Below are 26399 nucleotides of genomic sequence, written 5' to 3' on the forward strand. Positions count from 1 at the left end.
CAAAGTTATTCATAATTTAATGTTACTCATCCAGTAGCATTTGCATTTTAAAAGAGGGATGCCATAAAAGGGCCATATTCGAAGAGTGCACTTTATATAATACGTTTTCCATCATAAGTATGTGAAATTTTTTGACAAAAGAGAAAAGATCTGCTAGAAGTCCACAAATTGCAAGAAGATAATCAGCTTGTAATCCACATGTAGTCCTATGTGGTGACACATAATAATATTTTTCAACCTTGAGATGTTAGGAATCTTCACTTCATGTCTATATGTATGGACTTTCTATATGAAAAATTTTTGTGCAGAGGTGTGAATGCATTGGAAATTATTTTCAAAAAGTTCATGGAAAGTGCATATTATGAAAAAACTATTATCGGGTTTTAGTACTTTAAAAAATTTTTTTTATTAAAACAACACAAACACACAGAAAGTACAAAGCAGTAGGAAATTTAAATATCCACATCATAACACGTAGGTGGCACTTCAACTGCCAGGGATGAAAGAATGCTTGAAGGAGATGGCGACAGATGATCCCCACGGTGGAAAAGCCATCTTCACAGGCGAAGGGGAGTCCAGCCATAACAGGTTCTCAAGTTCTCTCTCCTATTCGAGGATCATGAGGGGAGGTGTGTGATCTGGTGCCCTTCGGGCAGGTCAAAACCCTCGAAATCTAGAGGATGGAAGGGAGAGAATTTTTCCATTTCTAGACAGGTGTCATCTGAGCCAGGACAGTTTTATGTTTTAACGTTCTTCTTGGCCATCTTTTTGGCACATGTGGGCAAGGTGTGACTGTTGTCCTTTAAGGGGACCATGGTTTTCCCTGACCCTTCTGTAGCTCTGTTGCCAGTTCCCAGAGCCTTTCTGGCAGCGTTAGGTAAGGCTGGTTGAGCAGCAAACCTATTGACAACAGTGGTGTTGAAACCTGTGATCTAGGGCCAGTGCTATGGTGCAGCTGGTTAAAGCCCTTGCCTGAAGCGATGGCATCCCATATGAGTGCCAGTTCTAGTTCTGGCTGCTCCTCTTCCAATCCAGCTCTCTGCTGTGGCCCTGGGAAGCAGTGGAAGATGGCCCAAGTCCTTGGGCCCCTGCACCCGCGTGGGAGACCCAGAAGAAGCTCCTAGCTCCTGGCTTTGGATCGGCACAGCTCCAGCCGTTGCTACCAATTGGGGAGTGAACCAATGGAGGGAAGACTCTCTGTACCTCTCTCTGTAACTCTTTCAGATAAATAAAATAAATCTTTAAAAAAAAAAAAAAAGAGGCTGGCGCCAGTACCCCGGGTTCTAGTCCCAGTTGGGGCGCCGGATTCTGTCCCGGTTACTTCTCTTCCAGTCCAGCTCTCTGCTGTGGCACAGGAAGGCAGTGGAGGATGGCCCAAGTGCTTGGGCCCTGCACCTGCATGGGAGACCAGGAGGAAGCACCTGGCTGTTGGCTTCGGATCGGTGCAGCGCTCCGGCCATAGCGGCCATTTGGGGGGTGAACCAACAGAAGGAAGACCTTTCTCTCTGTCTCTCTCTCTCTCACTGTCTAACTCTGCCTATTAAAAAAAAAAAAAAGAAAGAAAAGAAAAGAAACCTGTGATCTCCCACCTCAGGCTTTCGCTGAAGACCCTGACCCCATCTTCAGCCCATCCTTGTGAGTCACGTGGGTACCAGGTTGTCCTTTTTCCTTATCAACAAAGATCAGAGTAGCCATTCTGGATTATTCCAAATCTCCACCAGTTTCAATATTTTTGCCCTAAATTAGGTTACCTTATAATTCCATTTTCCAGGAAACTTTTAAAGCACCCTCAAATATTCTGCTTGACAGAAACAAATCCAGCTCAAAGCATAAGATGTAAAATTAGTTCCTTAGAGGCTCATAGAAGCCAAGGTTGTTCTGGATTGAAAAACTTTCTTGTGTTCCCGGATGTCCAGCACAGCATTAGGAGTGTATCTTGGGGCCAATGTTGTGGCATAGCAGGTAAAGCTGCTGCCTGCAGTGCTGGAATTCCATGTGGGCCCCAGTTCAAGTCCTAGCTGCTCTACTTCTGATCCAGCTCTCTGCTTTGGCTTGGGAAAGCAATAGAAGATGGCCCAAGTCCTTGGGTCCCTGCACCCGTGGGAGACCTGGAAGAGGCTCCTGGTTTCTGGCTCTAGATCAGCCCAGCTCAGGCCATAGCAGCCATTTGTGGAGTGAACCAGCAGATGGAAGACCTCTTTCTCTCTCCGCCTCTGCCTCTCTGTAACTCTGCCTTTCAAATAAACAAATAAATCTTAAAAAAAAAAAAGAGTATATCTTTAGGTTCAGTGAGGCCATGGTCTAATCCTTGCTCTGCGTTTAATTAGGGGTATTAGTGGTATTGCTTCAATGATTTTTCAAGCCTCAATTTTCTCATCTATAAAGTAGACATAAAGAATATTATCTGGGGCTGGCCTTGTGGTGTAGCGGGAAAAGCCAATGCCTGTGATACCAGGGTCACTGGTTCATGTCCCAACTGCTCTCCTTCCCACCCAGCTCCTTGCTAATGTGCCTGGGAAAAGCAGCAAAAGATGACCCAGGTGTCTGGGCCCCTGCCACCCATGTGGGAGACAGATGAAGCTCCTGGATCCTGGCTTCAGCCTGGCCCAGCACTGGCAATTATGGAAATCTGGGAGGTGAACCAGCAGAAGGAAGATCTCTTTCTGTGGCTCTGACTTTCAAATAAATACAATCTTTAAAATAAAAGAATGATATCTCTTTCATGTGAGATAATTTATGTAAGTCACTTGCCATAGTGGCAGATACATGGCACATACTCGAAAAATGTCTGGAAAATGTCTTTGAAAAATTGAGACTACTGTAGTTAATATGTCTTGCTTCTCTCTCTTAGAAATATACCATCCTTGCTTTAAAATATTTCAAAACCAATGGATAATGAAAGATGAATAAAAACATATTGAGGGACAGTGGTCTAAAGCAGTCAATGGACATGCTACCTGATTGACAAGAATTTTACATGAGCTTATAATTTTGTAATCATGAGCCAGTTGCTCAAAATGCTAGTCATGTTTGCATATTTGAAAATAAAGCAGGTTTATTGCTTTAGCCACACCCTGTGCTTACAGTAAAACCTATGCCTACATTTTAATATCTCCATTGCCAAATCCTATATCAGATAAACTTAGTCTTGGACTCAATAAACTGGGTTAATTAGCTTTAAAGGCACCATCAATGATATTTCATTCAAATCTATAATTGTGTTAAAACTACAAAAACATTCTGATCATGTGTAGGACCCTATAGTGAATCAGCAGCTGTCCAGCAACTCTAGAGTTCGGAATTTTAAGACCTCAACTACCTGAACCTTGCATTGCAGATAGTATTCAGAAGATACTAACTGCTTGTTGAGTGAATTTAATGAAATTAAGTTAAATGGAAGATAAATTAAGCTCCTTGACTCCCAGAGAAAGCACAAAGGGAGGGAATTAGCATTTTTATTTTCTATTTTTTATTTGAGGACTACCATGTTCCCAGGGGAAAGGGATGGTATGCAGTTGGCAGAATACTGTGTTATGAAAACCAATAAGAGCATGTAGGAATTTGTGCATGTCATCACCCCCATGTTTGGACAACTTCCTTGGAAATTACCGTAATTCTAGCAATGTGATTCTTTCTATTTAGGGGAGAAGCAGAGTTAATGCTATGGAGAAGAAAATCAGCCTTCACTGAGCACCTACTAAGTGGCCTACACCATGCTAATCAATGTATATAGGTTTTCACTTCATTTTCTCAACATCCCTGAAGTCATGCTTTGGAGCGTAGTAGTACTATTTTAGCAACCCTGGCCCTGGCCCAAGAGAACATCAATGTGTGAAGGAATAATGCCCATTTTCCAAAGATTTGCATTTTAATAATAAGAAACAGGTGGTAGAAAGGTGTGAGGGTACAACCTTGCACTGGGCATTATTTCTGTCTGTCTGGCTATCTATCTAGTCTATCATCTATAAATCTATATACTGAGAGAGGGAGGAAAGCAGGAAGAGAGAGAGAGAGAGAGAACTCAGAGAGTTGCAGTACCCTCATTCAGTGTGGCTTAATTCTATCTACTCATATTGTTGATTTTATATCTTACCGTAAGTGTAATATTTGAAAGGGAAATATCACATCATGGAAAATAATTGTAGTTTATTGTACTGATTCAACGTAGATGCTGCTTATATGTGCTTAACCTTATCTTCTTGATCACTTATCCCACTTTTTCCCTTTTCCTTTTTATATACCCATTTTCATGAAGCTGATATTGGCACAATCAGAGTACCCTCTTCATGCAACTACAAGGTGAAACATACATGTGGGCCTTGTTCTCCCTTTTGTGCCCACGTGGATGCCGTCACGGGGATGGTGGCCAGCCACTCTGGGGGCTGTAAACTGTGAGAGCATCTACTGGAGATTACAGTTGCAGCAGCAGATGTTTTTCTTATCTTGCAAAAAGTCACCAGCATTTAAATGCCTTAATTGTTTGTTTATGTGTTGTTACTACTGAGGCTCAGGGGGAGACCTCAAGCAATGTTCTAGGTGTGCACACTCATGACTCTCAGAAAGCCACTCCTGGCCCTGAAGAATTCTCTCTCTGTCATGGCTTTAGTCCCTCAGGGACTGCCTAGGCAGCCACACACTGGGGAGGAGGATGACCGCACTGACTCTGATTCTTGGGCCTAGTGCATCTTTCCAATTCCCCTTCTCCTAAAATTACTTCTGCAGTCAAACTCTGCCAATATGAGTGAGTTCCCACGTTGCTGGTTTCCTTCTTGTCATCCTTTTCTTACTGAGTAAGTATACTCCAAAACACAGGAGTTCCTTGTCTGCCAAACCATTGTTAATTCTTGGCCTCCTTTGTGTATAGCACAGGCCTGGCTCCACTAAGTATTCAATGAAATGGAAGGAAGGAAGGAAGGAAGGAAAGAAGGAAGGAGAAAGAAAGAAGGAAGGAGGGAGGGAGGGAAGGATATGAACTCTTTTAAAGATGGTATGACAATCTTCTAAAATGTGCTTAGATATCTTTAGCTCCATGAGGAAATCCTTTCATTTTGGCATTGTTATAATAATCCTTATTCAGAGGAAATGTGGTCACCCTATAATTTGCATCATTTTCCTCATTAACCTTTTTCAAACAATATGGATATGGAAGAGATATGGAAGCCTCTTAAATACTGAAGTCCCTGATCCAACTCACAGTAGTTTTCAGATCCTTTATCATTCTCAGTCCCTGGTTTCTAGAAATTCCCTGATTTATCACATTCTCTATTTAAAATGTAGCATTCAGCCCTGAATACAGTTCATGAACTGGTAATTCTCACTGACTGCCATCCTGCAAAATATTGTGCTGTCAAGATACCCAGAAAACTCACTCAAGTTCATCTTAGCCACATGAACATTCTTGCTTCTACTCTGAATCACTCCCTAACTTTTCTACCATGGGAAACTAGTTAGAAGAAAACTTGAGCACACCTTTTCCCTATCACTGTGAAAAACAGGCTCAAGAGGTTTCCTCACATTTGTTACCAGGTCTCCATCTGCTGGGCCTTTCTGTCTAAAGTCAGAATGCTTCTTAAAAAGGAAGCCCCCAGCCTCAACTCCAGCCCCCAAAGTATCTCTTTCTAATAGAACCATCCCCGGGAGATTAAAAGAAAAAGCATCAGTCATCTTTTTATGCATTTTGACTAGATGACCATTGTCCTTGCCCCATCAGACCATATCTTATGCTGTATTGACCCTGAAAGTGCAGCACACACACACACACACACACCCACACATGATATTGCTTTACTCTTTCCAACCCTTTTAGTATTTCTCATTTCTCTCTCTATGAAGCTACATTGTGTCTTCTGTTCCTGAGTTGGGGTACGGAACAGGAGTGGAGGCAGATGCTGTATATAGTAGAGTAGGGGTCATTACTGATATTCATTTAGGTATTCTGCTGGTAAAAATGGTGTGTTCTTATCTGTGGAGCCATCTTAAACCTTGGGTGCCATTTTAGGCTCTGGCTCCCATTGCCATCTTACACAGTAAATTTCAGTCCTAAGCCCAGCCTGGCTTTCTAGAAGTCAGGTGACCAAATGGCCCAACTACAAGCATCAGCTCCACCCCCACCCTAACGGGATTTGTTGCTCCTACTTCCCTACCCCCTGTAAGGCTATAACTGGACCAGCTTCCCATACATGCATTGTTTTTTTCCCCCAAAGAAACCTTTTACTTAAGGAATACAAACTTCATGCATTTCATAAGTACAACTTTAGGAATACAGTGATTTTTTCCCAACATACCCGCCCTCCCACCCATTCTCCCACCCCTCCTCCTCCCACTCCCATTTCCAGTCCTATTTTCCCCTAAGATCCATTTTTGATTAACTTTATACACAGAAGACCAACTCTATACTAAGTAAAGAGTTCAACTTGACCCCTTTTCCCTTTTTGCCCTCTCTCGCCCTCTCCCTCCAGCCTGTCGGGTTTCTCCCATCCTACAATAAACCTTTCCTTCAACTTCGGTGCTTGGTGTGTTTTGTGGTGGCCTTTTGTATTCAATGGCTATTAACAGAGTTCATGATTGTGTTGGCTTCTTTGCCTGCCTTCTGATGGTGCATATTCTTACTGAGCTTGTGGCTAAGAAAGATCTCCTTCTAGGCTTGTGCAAATTGCCATTTGAGGCACAAATTTAATATTTAAAATTCTTACTTTTGCTTAATATAGTTTGTTAATAATTAAGGCATTTAAAAATCTTGTATTTGACTCAAACTAATTTGGATCTAATATGTAAATAAAGTCTTAATTTCTTATTTGACATGAATTATTGAAAAGTATTTACTTAAAAAATGCCAACATATTTTATCCTATTTCTTCATATTTTGTTAATTTCCAGTGTTATTATTTTGATCAGATTATACATATATGTGTATATATAAAACTACTTTCTAGAAATTGTATTGTTTTGCAAGTAGCATGCTAATTCTTATGTTTTGAAATGGGTGTACGATAAAATTTATTTGTTTTTTGGCTATAGAGTCTGATATAAATCTACTTATGCTTATTAACGAGCTTACTTAGATCTTTGGTTTCTTGTTATTATAGGTGACTCAATTCACTGAACCACTACTATGTGCCTTATATGCAGTATCTTAGGTAATTCACCAAGTCACTGCCATGCATTTTGTATACATTATCTCCTATAATTCTCATAATCATCTTATTTTATTGTTTTTTCTTATTTTTAAAATGTTTTAAAGATATTTTATTTATTTATTTGAGAGGTAGAGTTATAGATAGAGAGAGGGATGGACAGAGAGAGATCTTCCATCTGCTGGTTCACTCTCCAAATGGCTGCAATGGCCAGAGCAATGGGCTAATCCGAAGCCAGGAGCCAGGAGCTCCTTCTGGGTCTCCCACTAGGGATCAGGGACCCAAGCACTTGGACCTTCTTCTACTGCTTTCCTAGGCCATAAGCAGGGTGGTCTCACAATCATCTTTTTTTTTTAACTTTTATTTAATGAATATAAATTTCCAAAGTACAGTTTATGGATTACAATGGCTTCCCCCCCCATAACGTCCCTCCCACCCGCAACCCTCCCCTTTCCCACTCCCTCTCCCCTTCCATTCACATCAAGATTCATTTTCAATTCTCTTTATATACAGAAGGTCAGTTTAGCATATATTAAGTAAAGATTTCAACAGTTTGCTCCCACACAGAAACATAAAGTGAAAAATACTGCTTGAGTACTAGTTATAGCATTAAATCACAATGTACAGCACACTAAGGACAGAGATCCTACATGAGGAGTAAGTGCACAGTGACTCCTGTTGTTGACTTAACAAATTGACACTCTTGTTTATGGCATCAGTAATCACCCTAGGCTCTTGTCATGAGCTGTCAAGGCTACGGAAGCCCCCTGAGTTCACCGACTCTGATCATATTTAGACAAGGCTATGGTCAAAGTGGAAGTTCTTTCCTCCCTTCAGAGAAAGGTACCTCCTTCTTTGATGACCCATTCTTTCCACTGGGATCTCACTCGCAGAGATCTTTCATTTAGGTGTTTTTTTTTTTTTTTTTTTTTTTTTTGCCAGAGTGTCTTGGCTTTCCATGCCTGAAATACTCTCATGGGCTTTTCAGCCAGATCCACATGCCTTAAGGGCTGATTATGAGGCCAGAGTGCTGTTTAGGACATCTGCCATTCTATGGGTCTGCTGTGTATCTCACTTCCCATGTTGGATCATTCTCTCCCTTTTTTATTCTATCAGCTAGTATTTGCAGACACTATTTTTGTTTATATGATCCCTTTGGTTCTTAGTCCTATCATTATGATCCATTGTGAACAGAAATTGATCACTTGGACTAGTGAGATGGCATTGGTACATGCCACCTCGATGGGATTGAATTGGAATCCCCTGGTATGTTTCTAACTCTACCGTTTGGGGCAAGTCCGATTGAGTATGTCCTGAATTGCACATCTCTTCCCTCTCTTATTCCCACTCTTATATTTAACAGTGATCACTTTTCAGTTAAGTTTCAGCACTTAAGAAGAATTGTGTATTGATTACAGTATTCAACCAAAAGTATTAAGTAGAACAAACAAAAAAAATATTAAGAGGGATAACATATTAAGTTGCTCATCAACAGTCAGGGTGAGGGCTGATCAAGTCACCGTTTCTCATAGTGTTCATTTCACTTTAACAGGTTTCCTTTTGGGTGCTCAGTTAGTTGTCACCAATCAGGGAGAACATATGGTATTTGTCCCTTTGGGATTGGCTTATTTCACTCAGCATAATGTTTTCCAAATTCCTAACAGGGATCACTTTTCAGTTAAAATTTAAACACCTAAGAAGAATTGTGTGTTAATTACAGAGTTCAACCAATGGTACTAGAACAAAAAAAATACTAAAATGGATAAAGTATTACATTGTACATCAACCGTCAGGACAAGAGCTGATCAAGTCACTGTTTCTCATAGTGTCCATTTCACTTCATCATCTTAAATGCAGGTACCAGCTATGAGAAATCTGATGTTTAGCATTTATCAGCTAGAACACTGTTTTGAATTTTTGTGTTTATGTTATGACTTTTAGAAGGGGATATGAAATGAATTTGTCAAATGGTATCTTTACTGAGGTCAGTACTCAGAAACCATCTACGTCTTTCTTTGCTTCCCTGGCTCCTGCAGATTCATTAACAGCCATTGGTCACCATATGCAAAGCTTTGTGCAAAGTTTTATAAGCAAAAGAGAGATGCTCTCAGTGGGATATTTGATGGGGTCCTGGCCAAACTTTGGAGACTGTACCTTAAGTGGACTTTGTTTCTTCCTTATTTCAAAACTTCTCTCTCAAGTCACATTAAGGGGGTTAGCAGCTCTAGTCCTGTGGTAAACCTTCCTTGTAATATATTAAGTCTTTGGTCTTCTAGATGCTCCTCGACAACAATTTTGGGAACCAAAGGATTGGGAATAGAAACACAGTTGCTGCCAGGTTCAAATTGAAGCCTCCGTCTACCATTTACTCTATGTCAAGTTATGGCATGATATATAATTTCTGTGGGCCTTACTTTTTTTTCAATAAAATTGGAACAATAACCTATCTCAAAGTTTCTTGTGAGGATTAAATGAAATGACATAATGTCAACTGTCTGGTGTTGCATGCACTCCCCTTTCTTCTGTCTGCTGTTCCTATTGTTTTTTTTTTTTTTTTTAAGATTTGTTTATTTATTTGAAAGAGTTACACACAGAGAGAAGGAGAGGCAGAGAGAGAGGTCTTCCATCCGCTGGTTCACTCCCCAATTGGCCAGAGCTGTGCCTATCCGAAGCCAGGAGCCAGGAGCTTCCTCCAGGTCTTCCCTTGTGGGTGCAGGAACCCAAGGACTTGAGCCATCTTCTACTGCTTTCTCAGGCCATAGCAGAGAGTTGGAAGGGAAGTGGAGCAGCTGGGACTCAAACCAGGGCCCAAATGGGATACCGGCACTGCAGACAGCGGCTTCACCTGCTATGACACAGCGCCGGCCCCTCCTATTGTAGTTAAGCAGACTATCCTAGACAATGGCCTGCTGGCTGGCCCCCTAGTCACTGTAATCATTTCACATTTACTCTTACTGAGATACTGTCCTCTTTAGTAACCCATGTGGAAATTCCCTGGTTTAAATTAGGAAGGGAATGTATGCAATGATTAGGTATTTAGTCTTCAAAACATACACACACACACACACACACACATTCACAAAACACTGTATACTCTCAATAAGTTAACAGCACTTGCTAGTAGTTTTGGTTTTTTTTTCCTCCTTCAGGAGCAGAGATCTGAGAATCATAGAGCGGAATACAGGGCTTGCATATTTTGTTTAAGGGTGAGAGGGATGTCCAGTCATGCATTCATAAATTTGTTCTACAAATATTTACTGAGTACCCTGCTTGGGCTAAGTATGATAGGAAATAGGGAATGGAGCCATCCTCTGTGTAGATATTTTTGTGAGGAGGGCACACAGGTAATTAGAATTAAAGGTAATGTGATCCAGCTTTCTGTCAATGGCCTAGGAAAAGCAGTGGGAGATGGCCCAGGTGATTGTGCCCCTGCCACCCACGTATGGAACCTGGAGGAGGCTCCTGGCTGCTGGCTTCAAACTGGCCCAGCCCTCTCCCTCTCTCTCTCTCTCTCTCTCTCTCTCTCTGTGTGTGTGTGTGTGTGTGTGTGTGTGTCCTTTCTCTTTCTATGGCTCTTTCAAATAAATGTATAAATTTGAAAAAAAAAAAAGAATTTAAGGTAATCTGTGATGCTGGAAGAGAAGGCAAGGCTGGCAGGGCCATTCCATTTCGTTGCCTGGGCCAGCTGGAGGTGCCAGGCATCTGCAAAGTGTCAGAGTGCTCCAGGGAAAAGTAGGGTGGAGGCAGTAAAGACCCTATCTGCCAACCCCACAGTTTTGCCTCTGACTGGATTTATTACTCACATATGCAAATCTGAGCCTCAGGATCTGGATATAAACTAACCCAGTTCTTCTGCAGCACGCCACTATTGCTAACACAGCATTGGAGTCTCCAAGGAGGGCTCAAAAATATAGTGTGGTCTTAAAACCCAAATACAGACCTTCAACAGTGAGGCCACCTAGTACAGTTCACAGAGCACATACTGTAAGGCCCCAGTGATCGCTTACTGGCAGATCTCCGGCAAGTTATTTTATTTCCATGAGATGTGGTTTCCTGCTATTTTGCATGAGAATAATCATCCATTTCTTAAAGTTTGTGGTGAGGGTTCAATGAAATCCTTCTTAAAAGTGTTTTAGTTCATATTAAACCTCTAATTATTCTTAATTTCCTTCTTGCCTTTTTAGCACCTTCACGTGCCTCGTGTGAACTCGGATGAAAGTTCCTCAGTGTTCACTGTGGTTCATTGTGGTTACAATCTCCTTCATCCTTTGCTGCTTGTAATTCTGAAAGACAAAGTTGTTCATGGTGGACCAGCATGCTGCCATGTACCGCATGTGTCGAGGTTAAACTTTCACTGGTAATTTGGTGTTATGATTTTTTGGAATTTTTAAATTCATTGAAGTTATCTCTAATAGCAAATAGGGTCTCTCTTATTTAAATTGTTCTTTCATTGAAAAGTATGGCATTTAGATATATTTTTTTCAAAGTTCTCAAAACCAATTTTGTTGGTACTTTATCTACAAAAGTATAATAAAATGTATTTTGAATAATGAAAATATTAACTTTTTAATCTTCAAAAAGAATTATTAACAAAGACTTATTTAGAAGTAGAAAGGTAAGGTTTTCAATCTTGCCAAAACCAGAGAATTCATTTTATAAAAAAAGAAAATATTTTATAGTCTTTGTCAGAGTGAATGGTTCAGATGCCAAAAAAGATTAATCAGTTCATCTTTTTTGAAAATGAATCTGGAAGTCATATTATTCAAGGTGTATCATATATGTTCATGAAAAGTCTATGTACCTAAATCTGTATATGTGAATTGCATGAAATTTGTTTACCTTAATTAAAAAAAAAAAAGTCTAGTTGCAGCCAGCATTGTGGAGGTAGTGTTTTAAGTGGTCTCCTGCAATGCTGGCATCCCATTTGAGCTCTGCTTCTAGTCCCAAATGTTCCACTTTCGATTCAGCTCCCTCCTAGGAAAGATATGTGGGATGATGGTACAAGTAGTTGGACCCTTCTCCCATCTGGATGGAATTCTGGGCTCCTAGCTTCTGCCTGGACCATCCCTAGCCATTGCAGCTATTTGGGGTGTGAACCAGTGGATGAAAGATCTTTTTTTTATTTTTATTTTTTATTATTTTTTCTAATTTATTTGAAAATTATTTGACATGTAGAGTTATAGATAGTGAGAGAGAGAGACAGAGAGCTGGACTGGAAGAGGAGCAACCTGGACTAGAACCGGCGCCCATATGCAGGCGGAGGATTAACCTAGTGCGTCATGGCACCGGCCCTGAAAGATCTTTGTATTTCTCTGTCTCTTCCCACAATGCCTTTCAAAAACAATCACCTAAAGATTTAGAAGTTTTATTTATGGGTTTAGTATTTCATTACTTTTTCAAGAGTCTTCTTTTCACTGAAACAAGATGAAATTTGGCTTCTAATTATTATACTAATGATTGTATTTTGCTTTGCTTTGTAATTTTTTTACAGATTTATTTAGTTATTTGAAAGTCAGAGCTACACAGAGAAAGAAGGGGAGTCAGATAGAGAGAGATCTTTATTCGCTGGTTCACTCCCCAGTTGGCTGCAATGGCCTGAGCTGTGCAGATCCAAAGCCAGGACCCAGGAGCTTCTTCTGGGTCTCCCATGTGGGTGCAGAGGCCCAAGGACTTGGGCCATCTTTTACTACTTTCCTAGGCCATAGTAAAGAGCTGGATTGAAAGTGGAGCAGCCGGGACTTGAACCAGCGCCCATATAGGATGCTGGTACTGAAGGCAGTGGCTTCACCCACTACACCACAGAACCGGCCTCTGCTTTGTCATTTTGAATCTTAGGACTTAGGGATTTCTGAGTGTCAGAAGGTATGAGGTGAATTTCCTAAGGTATGTCCTAATATGAGTGGCCATTACATTTCTAGTTTTAAAATATTTCTATTTCATAAGTAATTTATTTCTACACAGATTCAACTGTAGAAGCAGTGCATACTTGCAAAGGCCCTACTGCATGAAAGCAGTTTGTGTTTCTGTTTTCAAAGAATGGCAAGGATATAGGGTGCTGCTGTTCTCATGATTTGGAATATGATTATGCTGGTTGTTCTAAAAATGATTTGCTTTAAAAGTTTGGTTGGCTTCACAAAGATAGCCTGAAATTTAAAGCAATATTCTAAGGTTATAGTACACGAGCTTAGTATTTTAGTCTCTAAAGTCTAACTGTATCATGGAACAAATTGAATAATGACTTGGATGGCTTTCTTAGTCATAGTAGGGCTTAGTAAGTAGTTGTTAACTGGCTTATGATGGTTACCAGCCGATGGAATCTGGAATGATATGTCAGGACATCAGGCACTGGAAAGAGCAAATTCAGAAAAATCTCTCTCCTTATTTATGGACCAGAAGTGCTGAACACCAGCTGCTTCCTCTTATTACACTTTGGACCGTGCCCTCTTTCAGCAAGTATGCTGAGCTGTAATCCAGGGCCTCTCTGATAAAAGGCCCACAATCTTCAGAGTTTCCTACAGATTTTGTATTATACTTCCCTTCTTCCTCCTTTTTTATGGCCTTTTTTTCTTAAGCTGCTCTGGAAAATGTTATAAATGCAACAGTGACAACATGAATTTCAAAGGCCTGTGGAGTCTGGTTCTAAATCAGCTCAGGACATTGAAACTATTTCCTGGTTCTACTTCTATTTCTATTCTCTTGATTTTGCTGAAATAGAGATGCTGATTGAGAGGCTGGCTGGAAATATTCAGAGACCTGATATTTTGTGAGCAGCTTCTGCTTCTTGTGTTTTAGAATGTTTGGGGAATGCAAATAGGATATGCTACTTCAGCAATGTTCATATGTACTTCCATCAGAAAACTTGAGAAATTTGGTGTTTTTTTTTTTTGAGAAATTTGTTTCAGCCACTGAAAATATAGTAAACATGACATGTCTGAATGTATTGAGTGTTTACTATGTGCAAACCAGCCATGTTTTTTGTCCTCATGGCGTTATCAGTTCTGCCTTTCCTACTTCTCCATGAAGCCTACCCATGGGTACAGGAGTTCTAGGTGTCGCTAGCAGATTTAGAACACGTCAGAATGGAGAAACCAGTGAGAGAATATGAAAAGGAGTAAGAGGGTGTGGAGAAAAAAGAGATTACCTAGGAGTGTGTGCATAATGTGTGGAGGTGGGGTTGGGAAGGAATGCATGAGCAACTGTGTTGGGAGTCAGTGGCACGGACCTACTACCCCTGCAGAATGTGTTACCCCTCCTACCATGTCAAGGAGATGATATTATCGATTTTGGCAAGTTACCCAGAGTCAGACTCAATTACGTAGCTCAGAGAAAGTAGGACTTCTGACTGCCAGTCCAGACTGCACTTCCCCTCCTTTTTGGCTCATTATAAAAACTTCTGTGCTGACCTGTGAGCTGATAAGTGCCAACTGGAGTCAACTCACTTGAGAGGAAAAGGATTCATGGTTACAGTGTGGCTGTAAGGCTTCTTTAGTACTTTTGCTGTCATGAATCAAGAACTGGGAATAGGAGAATTGAGAATTGCATTTTCTCACCTGTGTGGAAAAGATATTTAGTGGCTTCACTGGATCACAATAGATGTTGTCCTGAGGATACATCCAAATATCTGTGGTTTAGCTTTGCACTGATCATACCCTGTCTTTGCTGCCTAACTGATCCTCTCATTTAACACACTTCTTGACAATTTCCCCCTTTTTCTTCAAAAAGCCTCTTCTGGTCTGTCTGGGTTACGTATTGACCTATTTATTTTGTGTGTGGGTGGTTTTTGTGACTCCTCCTGGCTCAAAAATTTAATGACTATGTCTAAATTTTAAATGCTGGGCATAATGGAAATCCTTACTGAAATGAAAGTGCACCTGTTTCACTTCCAAAGTCCTTCTGAGTTTGCATATCAGTGTTTGTAGTTCTATAGATCAGATTGTGCCTGTGAGACCTAGGTTATAGTCTTGATGTTTAGGTGCAAATTAGCACATATATCTTTCTTACAGGCCATTCTGTACTATGAACTCAGAAAGGCACCCTGTGTATGGTTTTGGAGGGCCTGATTAAACAATGGTCCTGGTGGCCTGGACAAGTGGATGAATTTTATTCTTAGTAAATTTGTCATGACAAAAACAACTCAGTGGTAAGCCTTCTTGATGAGGTGTCTTTTCTCGGTAGCAACTTATTTGCATATGAAAGCAAGTGCATAAATATGTGGTGAATCCATCTGCAAGTTTTTAGAAGTGAGAACTTGACAGGTTTGGGCTAGTCCCAGAAAGCAGAATAAGCAAAATTACCCTGGTGCCAGTACAAGGGGTGGAGTTTCCATAAGAGCTAGGCCACTGCTTCTCAGTTTCCTGCCTCTTTAGCCATGGAAAAAACCAGAATCTGCAGTTTTCTTTATTAACCATTGTATAAATGACGCTTTGTGCTCAGAGGTGGGAAGACTCAAAGAACTTGCTGGATTCTTCTCTGGTGTTGGCAAAAACAATTGTTTCATCAAATTTATGGACTGAGCACATATTTCAAGGCCACTTACCCTCCGGGAGATAGGAAACAAATGGGGATATGCTTGAATTTTAGGGAGTTAAGGGAGAATGGACTTCAAAAAACATGAAAAAGACATGTCAACAAGGGAAACATGAGGAAATACAGTAGTTCTCCCCTTATTTCAGTTTTGCTTTCCTCAGTTTCCATTACATGTGATTAACCATGGCCAAAAACATTAAGTGTAAAGTTCCAGAATTAAAAAATTCATAAACTTAAAATTGTATGCTATTCCAAGTAGGTTCATATCTTGCACCAGCTTCCCCTCTCCCATTATGTAAGGTAAAGAATGCAGACTGATGCCTCCTCAAACGGGGCACCAAGTGTAAGAAAAAGGGGCACAGAACAGAGAGGAGACAGAATATGAGCTTGCAGCCTGACGGAATTTATCCAGAGACAATAAACTTGCAGAGGTCGACCAACTACCAGCATGTACAGAGACCAGACAAACACACGGCAGAGGGCCCAGACCCCAGCAGGCTGGGCCTTTTTCTATCTTACGTGGGTTAGGGGTGGGGGGCAGTAGGCAGAGATGATCTTCCCCATACATGTTCTTTGCTTTTGGTCCACTGGCTTTCAAACTTGGGGAAGAATGCAGGGGGTGGGGTGGGGAACAATATAGGATGTGAGACTGAACTGGTCTCTTGAAAGAAGGCAGGGGTAGGCCGGCGCCGCGGCTCACTAGGCTAATCCTCTGCCTAGCGGCGCCGGCACCCCGGGTTCTAGTCCCGGTCGGGGCGCCGGATTCTGTCCCGGTTGCCCCTCTTCCAGGCCAGCCCTCTGCTGTGGCCAGGGAGTGCAGTGGAGGATGGCCCAGGTGCTTGGGCCCTGCACCCCATGGGAGACCAGGAAAAGCACCTGGCTCCTGGCTCCTGCCATCGGATCAGCGCGGTGCGCCGGCCGCAGCGCGCCAGCCGCGGCGGCCATTGGAGGGTGAACCAACGGCAAAGGAAGACCTTTCTCTCTGTCTCTCTCTCTCACTGTCCACTCTGCCTGTCAAAAAAAAAAATAAAATAAATAAAAAAATAAAAAATAAAAAAAAAAAAAGAAAGAAAGAAGGCAGGGGTAACAAGAACCTAAAATTGCTGAGGCTTCTGTCCTTGTTCTGTCAACATGTGCCACAAATCATTTCTTTGTTTAGCATATCCATGCTGTATACGGTACCAGCCCATTTGTCAGTAGCTGTGCTGGTAATTAGATGGACTTTCATGGTATCACAGTGATATTCAAGTATCCCTTGATAGTCTAACACAGTATTACTATGCTACTCCTTTACCTCACTTCTTCTCATCACATAGGCATTTTATCATATCAGAGCATCACAAAAAGAAGGGTGAATACAGTATAATAAGATATTTTGAGAAAGAGAGAGATGGCATCATATCATTTGTATTACTATATATTGTGATTGTCCTCATTTATTAATTATTGTTGTTAATCCCTTACTATGCCACTAAGATGAAAGAAATTAAACTTTATCATAGGTACAAATGTATAGGACAAAACATAGTACTTATAGGATTTTTTATTAGCCATAGTTTCAGGCATTTGCTGGGATCTTAGAGCAAATCCCTTGTAGATAAGAGGGTTTACTCTATACTTTCTTAAATTTAATTGTATACTAGTAGCCAACTAGTTGCATCAAAGGACAGCTTCATGCATGAAGTGATTCTTGAGAAGATCTTTCAAGTAGAGGAAGAAGTAACCCACATAGGATAGTAGGAAAGATATTTCAGTAGGGGAATTAGACATTAATGGTGTTTACTGAATAGACTGCATAATGAGAGCACAAAGTATGCATTGTGGAGCATGATAATAATTGTATTTAACCAGCGCCATTGCCTGTCCCACCTTAGTACCAACCAAACAAAAATATTTCCTCAAATTGTAATCTTTTATAGCTAGTCCCCTAAGCCACTACTTACGGATTATGTGCAAATATCCCAAGTCTTCTCTTTCTGAGTATATGGTAGAATTGTACTTCTCTGTCTTATGTGACCACATGACTTGCCATGACTGGTGAAACAAGAATAAAGTGGTATTGTGAGACACAGCAGCTCTCTTTCCTATTGTAGCAATTCTAAGTGCGTGTATTGAGATGGAGGCTTCATTGGCCTGAGCCCCTGTACGACTATGTTAAGTAGAGTTCCCCTGATGATCACCTGCATTTTACATGTAGCACAAAGAAAAATAAACACTTGTTGTTTTAAGGCACTGGAATTTGAGAGTTGATTGTTCCTGAAGCATAAAGTCACTCAGCCTGGATGACACAAATGTTAGACTCCTATTTTCTCCAAGCCTGACATTTGCCTCACTCTTCAACTCCCTGCACTCTGATTTCTATCCATTTCACTCTAACTGTTGTGGAAAGGTCACAGACTTGCCATACATAATGATGACTTCAGGCTTTATCTCACTGGATGCCTTTGCAGACCTTAACACTATTGATCACTACTTCTTTCTTCAAACTCTTTCCTCTCTTGATTTCCATGATATTGCTGTTTTTATTCACCTTCTAGATAATGGAAAATGCGTTTTGGGTATAAAAATTCAAGGAATTATAGGAGGAGGCATGGTACCACAGGTTAAGCTGTCCCCTACACGATGGCGTCCAATACTGGTTTGAATCCTTGCTGCTCCATTTTCAATCCAGCTCCCCGTCAATGCTCCTGGGAAAGCAGTAAACAATAGCCCAAGTGATTTGGCCCCTGCCACATGTGAGACACCCAGGTGAAGTTCCTGGCCCTTGCTCCTGGCTTCTGCCTTACCCAGCTGTTGTGGACATACGGGGAGTGAACCAGCAGATGGAAGATCTCTTTCTTTCTCTTTGTCTCTCCCTCTCTCTCTGTAGCTCTATGTTTCAAATAAATACATAATATTTTAAAAGAATTCAAGTAGTCTAATTTACTTTCTTTTTTTAAAAAACTAGTTCGAGGGTACTTCAATAAGTTTGCTGGGCATGGGTGTTTACTCTAGTGTTGAAGATGCCAGTTAAGACCCTCACATTCCACACTGGAGTACTTGGGTTCAAAATCTGGCTCTGACTTCTGACTCCAGGTTTCTGGTAATGGAAACCTTAACAGGTAGAAGTGATGGTTCAAGTAATTGGGTTCCTGACACCCATGTGGGAGACCTAGATTACGTTTCTGGTCCCAACTGTTGTAGGCACTTGGGGAGTGATTCAGTGAATGGGAGCTCTCTCTTTCAAAATAAGTAAAAAAAAAAAATAATAATAATAATTTAAAAGCTTATGGGGAAATTAACTCAAAAGATAATTTTTGTTTTTCCTCAAAAATTGAAATTGTGCATAGATTTTTCATATTACAGGTTTTCCATAAATTGTGTGATGACTCTGTATGTGTGTATAATTAAGATACTTTGGGGCTGGCACTGTAGTGTAGCAGGTAAAGTTGCTGCCTGCAATGCAGGCATCCCATACAGGCGCACATTCTAGTGCCGGCTGCTCCACTTCGGATCCAGCTCTCTGCTATAGTGTGGGAAAGCAGTAGAACATGGCCCAAGGGCTTGGGCCCCTATAACCACGTGGGAGAGCTGGAAGAAGCTCCTGGCTCCTGGCTTCGGATTGGCTCAGCTCTGACTGTTGCGGCCATTTGGGGAGTGAACCAGCGGATGGAAGACCTCTCTCTGTGCCTCTACCTCTACCTCTCTCTAACTCTGCCTTTCAAATAATCTTAAAAAAAAAAAAAAAACTTAAAAAAAGATACTGTGACTCCTAGATGTTTGCCTCCTGCCCTCAGTACTTGCTCTGCAACATAGCCTTGTAGAACCAATAAAAGTCTTTGAAACTGTGAAAGTCTTTGAAAGGTCATTCAAAAGTCACCCACAACTGAACTTCTCAGTCTTCTCAAACCAGATTATTCTTTAAAGTCACAAAATCTCTAACTGAGCATTTTGAGTTCTCTTCCTTATTGATAGCTCTTCAAATCAACTTGTGACCAGATACTACAATTCTGTTTCTAAACTTTATCTTCCTAATTTTTTTTCCATAGGCCCCTCCTTGTAATTGTTGTTGTCATAGTCCAGGTCCTCATTATTTATCTTCTAGTTTCCTCTAATAGCCCCTGGATTGGTCTTCCATTGTCTATGGAACTTTTGGAAAAATGTTTCTAAAATATAAAAATTGCTATGTTTCTATATTTTTACTTACAATCTTTGATGTCATCTCATTATATCAGAGTTAAAATTCAAACTTGTTGCATAGATTTTAATAAGCTGTCAGCTACTTAACAACCTGATCTCATCACCTACCAGGTGTGCCTTGTTTTTTCTCCAGTGTTGTTTTTTTACCTCTGTGTTCTTTTACATCTTTTCCCCTAGACACACATTTTATTCACCTGGATAATACCTACTTTTTACCTAAACCTAACAATCACTTTTCCCAGAAAGCCTTCCAAATACTTCAATTTAAGGTTTTAGGGATTTTTTTCTCCTTGGTTCTATAGCATTTATAATATCTATTGATGGAAATTTCTGTATCAGTGTCTCCTCCATAACTGTGTTACTCAACACTGTAAGTCCATTTTTCAGTTGTGCATTCCCCATACCTGGCAAGTGCCTGATAGCCATTCAGTATGCAATGGATGTATGGTGAATGAATTAAGAGCTAATGGATCTGGAAGGTCATGATTATTAGCTTTACTTTTTAAAAAATGTATTTATTTCTTTGAAAGGCAAAGTTAGAGAGGGTGAGAGTAAGAAACAGAGAGAAAGAGAGAGAGATTTTTCATTTTCTAGTTCACTCCTCAAATGGCTGTAATGGCCAGGGTTAGGTCAGGCCGAAGCCAGGAGCCAGGAGCTTCTTCCACATCTCCCATGTGGGTGCAGGAGCCCAAGCCTTTGGGCCATCTTCCACTGCAGAATTTTTGTGAGCCATCATAGAACTTTAAGAAGTTGGTGATATCCAAATGATACTTGCAGAGACAGTTACTATATAATGCAGCAAGCACTTGAAATTTCTTAGGAGTGCTGTGAAGTCTGTTGCTGATGGTAAGTTTGGGAAGTAAATGCAGAACTGTAGGACTATGGTTTTTGATTCCTCCAAACTCCATTTTTAAATAATTCCTACTGTAAGTTATCTATTATGTTTAAAGTTGAAATAAAATATCAAAAGCAGTATTGTTAAGTACTTTGTAAATTCAAAGAAGAGAAGCCAGAATATTTGAACAAACATTTAATCCCTACATTTCTAACTTGCAGTCTTCAGTTTTTTGGTAAACATAAATGTCACTTTAATTTTGACATTTATGAAATCTAAGATACCTAGCCTACCTCCGAAAGCTTTTGGTATTCTTTTTCTCACCCTTTTTACAGGAAACTCTCACCAGTTCTCTTATTCTGTCAACTAACCTGAACTGTTTTCCTTTGCTTCTACTATATGAGTATTAGATTTTAATTACTAGCACAAGATATCTGAAACAACTAACTCATAAAGAGAAAAAGATTTTATTTGTTTCACAGTTTTGGAAGTTCAAAGTCCAAGATCTAGTGTCTCATTGCCTTGGCCTCTTGCAAGGATAGCAGGGTGGAAGAGCAAGTTGGAGTGAGCAGTCATGTACCATACCAGGATGCAGAGAGAGGGAGAGAGAGCAAAAGAGAGGAATTAGGCTCAAGATCAGATTTTACAACAACTCTTTCTTGCATACTATTTTCCAAGGGCATTCCTTCAGTCACCTGTGGAACACTCCCTAGGCCCACCTCCTAAAGTTCCACCACCTTCCTAGGTTGCCATCCTGGGGACCAAGCCTTTAACACATGGGCCTTTGAACTACATTCAACAACCACACCATAACATTTGCTTTTTTTCTGCTTCACTGGAATGTTCAGAGGCTCGGGAAATGGAGAAGAAGTGATTGAGAATGATTGGTTTTCATCAGAAACATCGAAGTATGTGAAGAATAAGTTTCCCAGCACTTCTCGATCTGTTGAATCCTGTGTCCTACTAATTCTTCCAGGGCTGGTGGTTTGGTTATCTTTAGTAAAAGCCAGGCATGATTTCAAATGTCACATTGTAGAGAAATCACTCTCTTTGTCGCTAGGAAAGAAAATAGAGATAGAGGAAAGAAAGATGCCTTCTTGTATCTGGAATCTGGCACTGTCAGCCATTTGGAACATGCCTCCCAGGCTCTGTCTGGCCTTGGCTTGTAGAAGGCAGGGTTGCTGTGTAGCACAAGGAGGTGCAAAAACAAACATGGGCAAAAAACCAGATACTTGACTGCAAGAAAAGCTTGAGAATTATAAAAGTGAAATACTACTTCCAGCTGTCACTTCATGCAAGGATTAAGTTGAGCTCAAGGGGCTGCAGAAACTAAACAAGACAGTATTGATAAAAGTTTTCGAAGATGCTTTGTGTTTTCTACTGATGGATTACTCATGATTCTTTTGTCTATTTATCTACTTGCTCATTCACTTACTCACTTCATGTATATATTTGAAGACATGCTGTTACTGCTTCTAAGGTATATGGCAGCACTTCATATTCTTTACTACACATAGCCAAGGGCACTCTGCCTTTCAGTATATATTGTCTCTTGTCGTGGCTCCTTCTTAGCCTCATGATCTACATAAAACTTTGTTGACTGTCATCCAGTGATCAAAGTGTAACACATCAGTAGGCATACATTCAGTGCATATTAAGTTTTTTTTTATTAATGGAATATGTTTAGACAGATGTGTCCCCACCATTATTTCTAGCCATTGATATCCGTGATACACAGTCATATTGTTCTGTGAAGTTATATTCCACTGGCTCAAAATCCACAAACGGGATGAACATTTAGTTTATGAGTTAAGATGCCCATGACCCACACTGGAGTACTTGCTTTTGATTCCCAGCTTTGGCCACTGACTTCAACTTCCCATTAATGCAGATTCTGGGAGGCAGCAGTGATGACTCAAATCATTGGTCTCCTGGTTCTCTTCCTTCCGTAGCTCTAGCTGTGGTGGGCATTTGGGGAATGAACCAGCAGATAGAAACTCTTTCTCTCTCCTCTCTCTGCTTCTCAAATAAAAACACTCTTAAATTGGTTATACAACACACCAACATGCATGTCTATACATGGCCATTCTTCAGCTGTGTAATATGATCTCTAAGGTTGTTCTCTTGCTAAGCTTTGCCCCACGGCAAGGCCAATAGCAGCTCAGAAGCATACAGTAGAGAAATACAAGGTGATGTAGCCATACTTTGCACAACCCCCATTTTATATCCAGCTTCCATTTTTACTATAGTAGCTGCTACCCGAAGCTTATACAGCTGTATTGCTTTTCAGATGAATGGAGTAGGGAGAACTAATTTTCAAAGATTGTTAAATCATAAGCACCCACCTTGCTGTCTTCTACTTGCCAAAATGAAGATCTCATCTGAAATCTAGTATCTCTCAAACTCACTGTCTTTATTAGACTTTGATTATTCTTGACTGGAGGAACTCTTAAAACACAGGGTCTACTTATTACTGCTGTCGGAGAAACATTTCCACATGTGGGCTTGGGAACCAGGTCTTAAGAGGAAAAAGGCTAATCTGATCATAAACCATGGAACCCTCCTAAACCTGTGTAAACACTGGCAGAGGTATTTCTCAAAGTTCATTCCAGAAGGAAGGCAACATTTTTGTGAAGTTTGTGAACCTTTATTCAAATTCAAAGCCTTCATTCAGGCTTAGGAATTCATACTGAGCAGTATGTCTCATCCTATGCCAGCTGACGCTCAGACTAATATTCTACAAAATTAAATATTTCTGCTAATGGTGCTGTTCCTTAGCTATTTGAAAATATTTTCTAATAAAGGAAAATGTCAAGGCATGTCAAGAGCAATATTTTTTTGCTATCCAGTCATTAAATTCTTAAACTTCATAATGAAACTCACAACCTTTCCCACTGTAACTTTCATTATTCTGAGTATGTCAATCATATTGTGTAGCAGCTAAGAGCTACCCTTTTCCTTTGTCTGTGGATAAATATGTAGCAGGTGTTAATATTAAAAGCTGTTCACATTTTGTTTCAAATTTTTCCTTGTCAGTATTAAGTTTATTTTTTTAAAATGCTTCAGGAGGAAACTATCAAGCAGTGTTGTGATGTCAGAAGACTTCCAAAAGGCAAGGTACAGTTGTATTTTTTTCACAAAAAAGTATTGTAAATAACTTTATACTCATGAGTCATAGATGTACTCAATGAGGAGCTTGGAATTGCGAAAAAAGAAACACTTGTAGATGTTATTATCATTGACAACTGTAAGATCTGAGGCACAGAGAAATTTAAGCAATCAAGCATTATGGGAAACAGCGTGGTGCAAGGGCACTAAGTTTATTCTGAGAACATAGAATTTCTGAATTCTGATACTTTTCTTGGCTTTACAGTCATGCATGACCTAATCATAGGACACATGCTGAGAAAAGCGTGGTTAGTGATTTCTCTGTTGTAGTGACATCATGGAGAGTAATTACACAAACTAGGAAGATCTAGGAAAATCACTGCATATGGCCTCTTGATGCAATCGAGAGGCATGGTAAACACAAGAAGTATATGTGCTACACTTTTATGCATCTGGCAGCACAGTAGGTTTGTTTACATCAGCATTACCACAAAGGGGCTATACGGTTCTAAGGCATTATAATAGCTATGGTGTCACTAAGCAATAGTAATTTTTCAGCTCTATTGTAGTCTTATGGAGCTCATATTTTCTATATGATTTGTGTTAACCAAAATGTCAAGTGGCTCATGACTATTTTATAAATCACATATGAAAAACAAAACTCTCATTGATGTTACCCATTTAGATATTCTTTCTTTTTACACTTGATTGTTTTGGCTCTGCAAACTTCCTTGAAATACTCTAGACTAGGAATTCTCAAACTGTGTTCCTTAGATCACTGTGGGTCCCTGTGAGGTCAAAACCATTTTTGTCACAATACTAAGACATTAAAGGCATTTTATCCTGTGTTACATTTGCATGGACAAAGTAAAAGCTATGATGAGTAAAACTGCTGATGCCTTAGCACAAATTACGGGAATGGTTCCAAGTTGCACTAGTAGCTATTGAAGCCTTTACCAGTAAAAACTCAGTAAATATATACATAAGTAAATTTTTAAAAAAGATTTATTTATTTATATTAAAGTCAGAGTTACACAGAGACAGAAGCAGAGGCAGAGAGAGCAAGATCTTTCATCTGCTGTTTCACTCCTCAATTGACTACAACGGCCAGAGCTGCACTGATCTGAAGCCAGGAGCCAGGAGCTTCTTCTGGGTCTCCCAAGTGGGTGCAGGGGCCCAAGGACTTGGGCCATCTTCAACTGCTTTCCCAGGCCACAGCAGAGAGCTGGATCAGAAGTAGAAGAGCCTTGGCGCGCGCCGCGGCTCACTAGGCTAATCCTCCGCCTTGCGGTGCCGGCACACTAGGTTCTAGTCCCGGTCGGGGCGCCGGATTCTGTCCTGGTTGCCCCTCTTCCAGGCCAGCTCTCTGCTGTGGCCCGGGAATGCAGTGGAGGATGGCCCAAGTACTTGGGCCCTGCACCCCATGGGAGACCAGGATAAGTACCTGGCTCCTGCCTTCAGATCAGCGTGGTGCGCCGGCCACGGCGGCCATTGGAGGGTGAACCATGGGTAAAGGAAGACCTTTCTCTCTGTCTCTCTCTCTCTCTTTCCACTCTGCCTGTCAAAAAAAAAAAAAAAAAAAAGTAGAACAGCCTGGATTCGAACTGGTGCCCATATGGGATGCCTGCACTGTAGGCAGCAGCTTTATCTGCTACGCTACAGCACCTGGCCCCATAAGTAAATTTTAAAAAGCAGCTTCACTTATTTAAATAGCACAAAATTATCATATTTGGTGTCTTGGCTCTATATATTTCTTAAATTTTCTATGGGAAGAATGCACAAATCACTTCCGTTCCATATCAAAGCAGGGTGCTTATTTCCAGAAAAAGAGCTTTTGGTTGTGGGTTGAACTAGCTACTTTTCCCACAAAATACTATTGATACCATTGCTTTATGTGTAAGAATGTTTGACAAACTAAAGTTAATCAGACCTGGGTATATGTTTTCTTAAAATCGAAGAAAGTGAGCCTATATCTACAAGGAAAAAAACTGACAATATTTGTTGTCAGTGATAAAATGCAAGCTTTAAAGCAAAATACACAATTCTGGAGTACTTGCGTCTACCGTTAAAAATTTAAAAGGTGTTCATGCTTTGAGACTTTGTGATGTGACTTTGATCTGATAAATCAATGTGATTTTTGGATATTGTACAATAAGAAGGGTAAATGGCTAACTTGTGATCTGAAAACAATCATTCATAGGCAAAAGATTCATTCAAGTAAGATAGACCAATTGATTTTAGTGTATCAGAATACAGAAAGCACATTGACAATGTTTTTGATTACACATGGAAACCAATTTATGAGAAATTACTACTGTTGAGTTTGGGTAGACTGTAGAATAATATCTAGAAGTCTATGAAAGGACTATTGTATATTTTTTCTTTTTTTAAGATTTACTTATTTATTTGAAAGGAAGAGTTAGAGAGAGGGAGAGACAGACAGACACACACACACACACACACAGAGGGAGAGAGCGAGAGAGAGCGAGAGAGAGAGATCTTCTATTCACTGGTTCACTACCCAAATGCCTGCAACAGCCAGGGCTGGACCAGGCAGAATCCAAGAGCCAGGAGCCAGGAGCTTCATTTAGGTCTCCCACATGGGTTCAGGGATCCAA

The 26399-nt window shown here is 40.5% G+C and overlaps 1 long non-coding RNA gene across 1 annotated transcript in view; it reads right to left on the reverse strand.

Moving 5' to 3' along the window:
* Positions 1 to 387: 387 nt before the first annotated feature.
* The window catches only part of LOC127493011 (uncharacterized), a 169286-nt gene continuing 143274 nt past the window's right edge, over positions 388 to 26399 (reverse strand). The window contains exon 2 of the long non-coding RNA XR_011388638.2: positions 388 to 673. This is a non-coding gene — a long non-coding RNA (uncharacterized LOC127493011). The remainder of the gene's footprint in view (positions 674 to 26399) is intronic.

The sequence above is a fragment of the Oryctolagus cuniculus genome, chromosome 5 (assembly GCF_051225735.1).
Source record: "Oryctolagus cuniculus isolate XC-2025 breed Fujian yellow rabbit chromosome 5, ASM5122573v1, whole genome shotgun sequence".
Lineage (NCBI taxonomy): Eukaryota > Metazoa > Chordata > Mammalia > Lagomorpha > Leporidae > Oryctolagus > Oryctolagus cuniculus.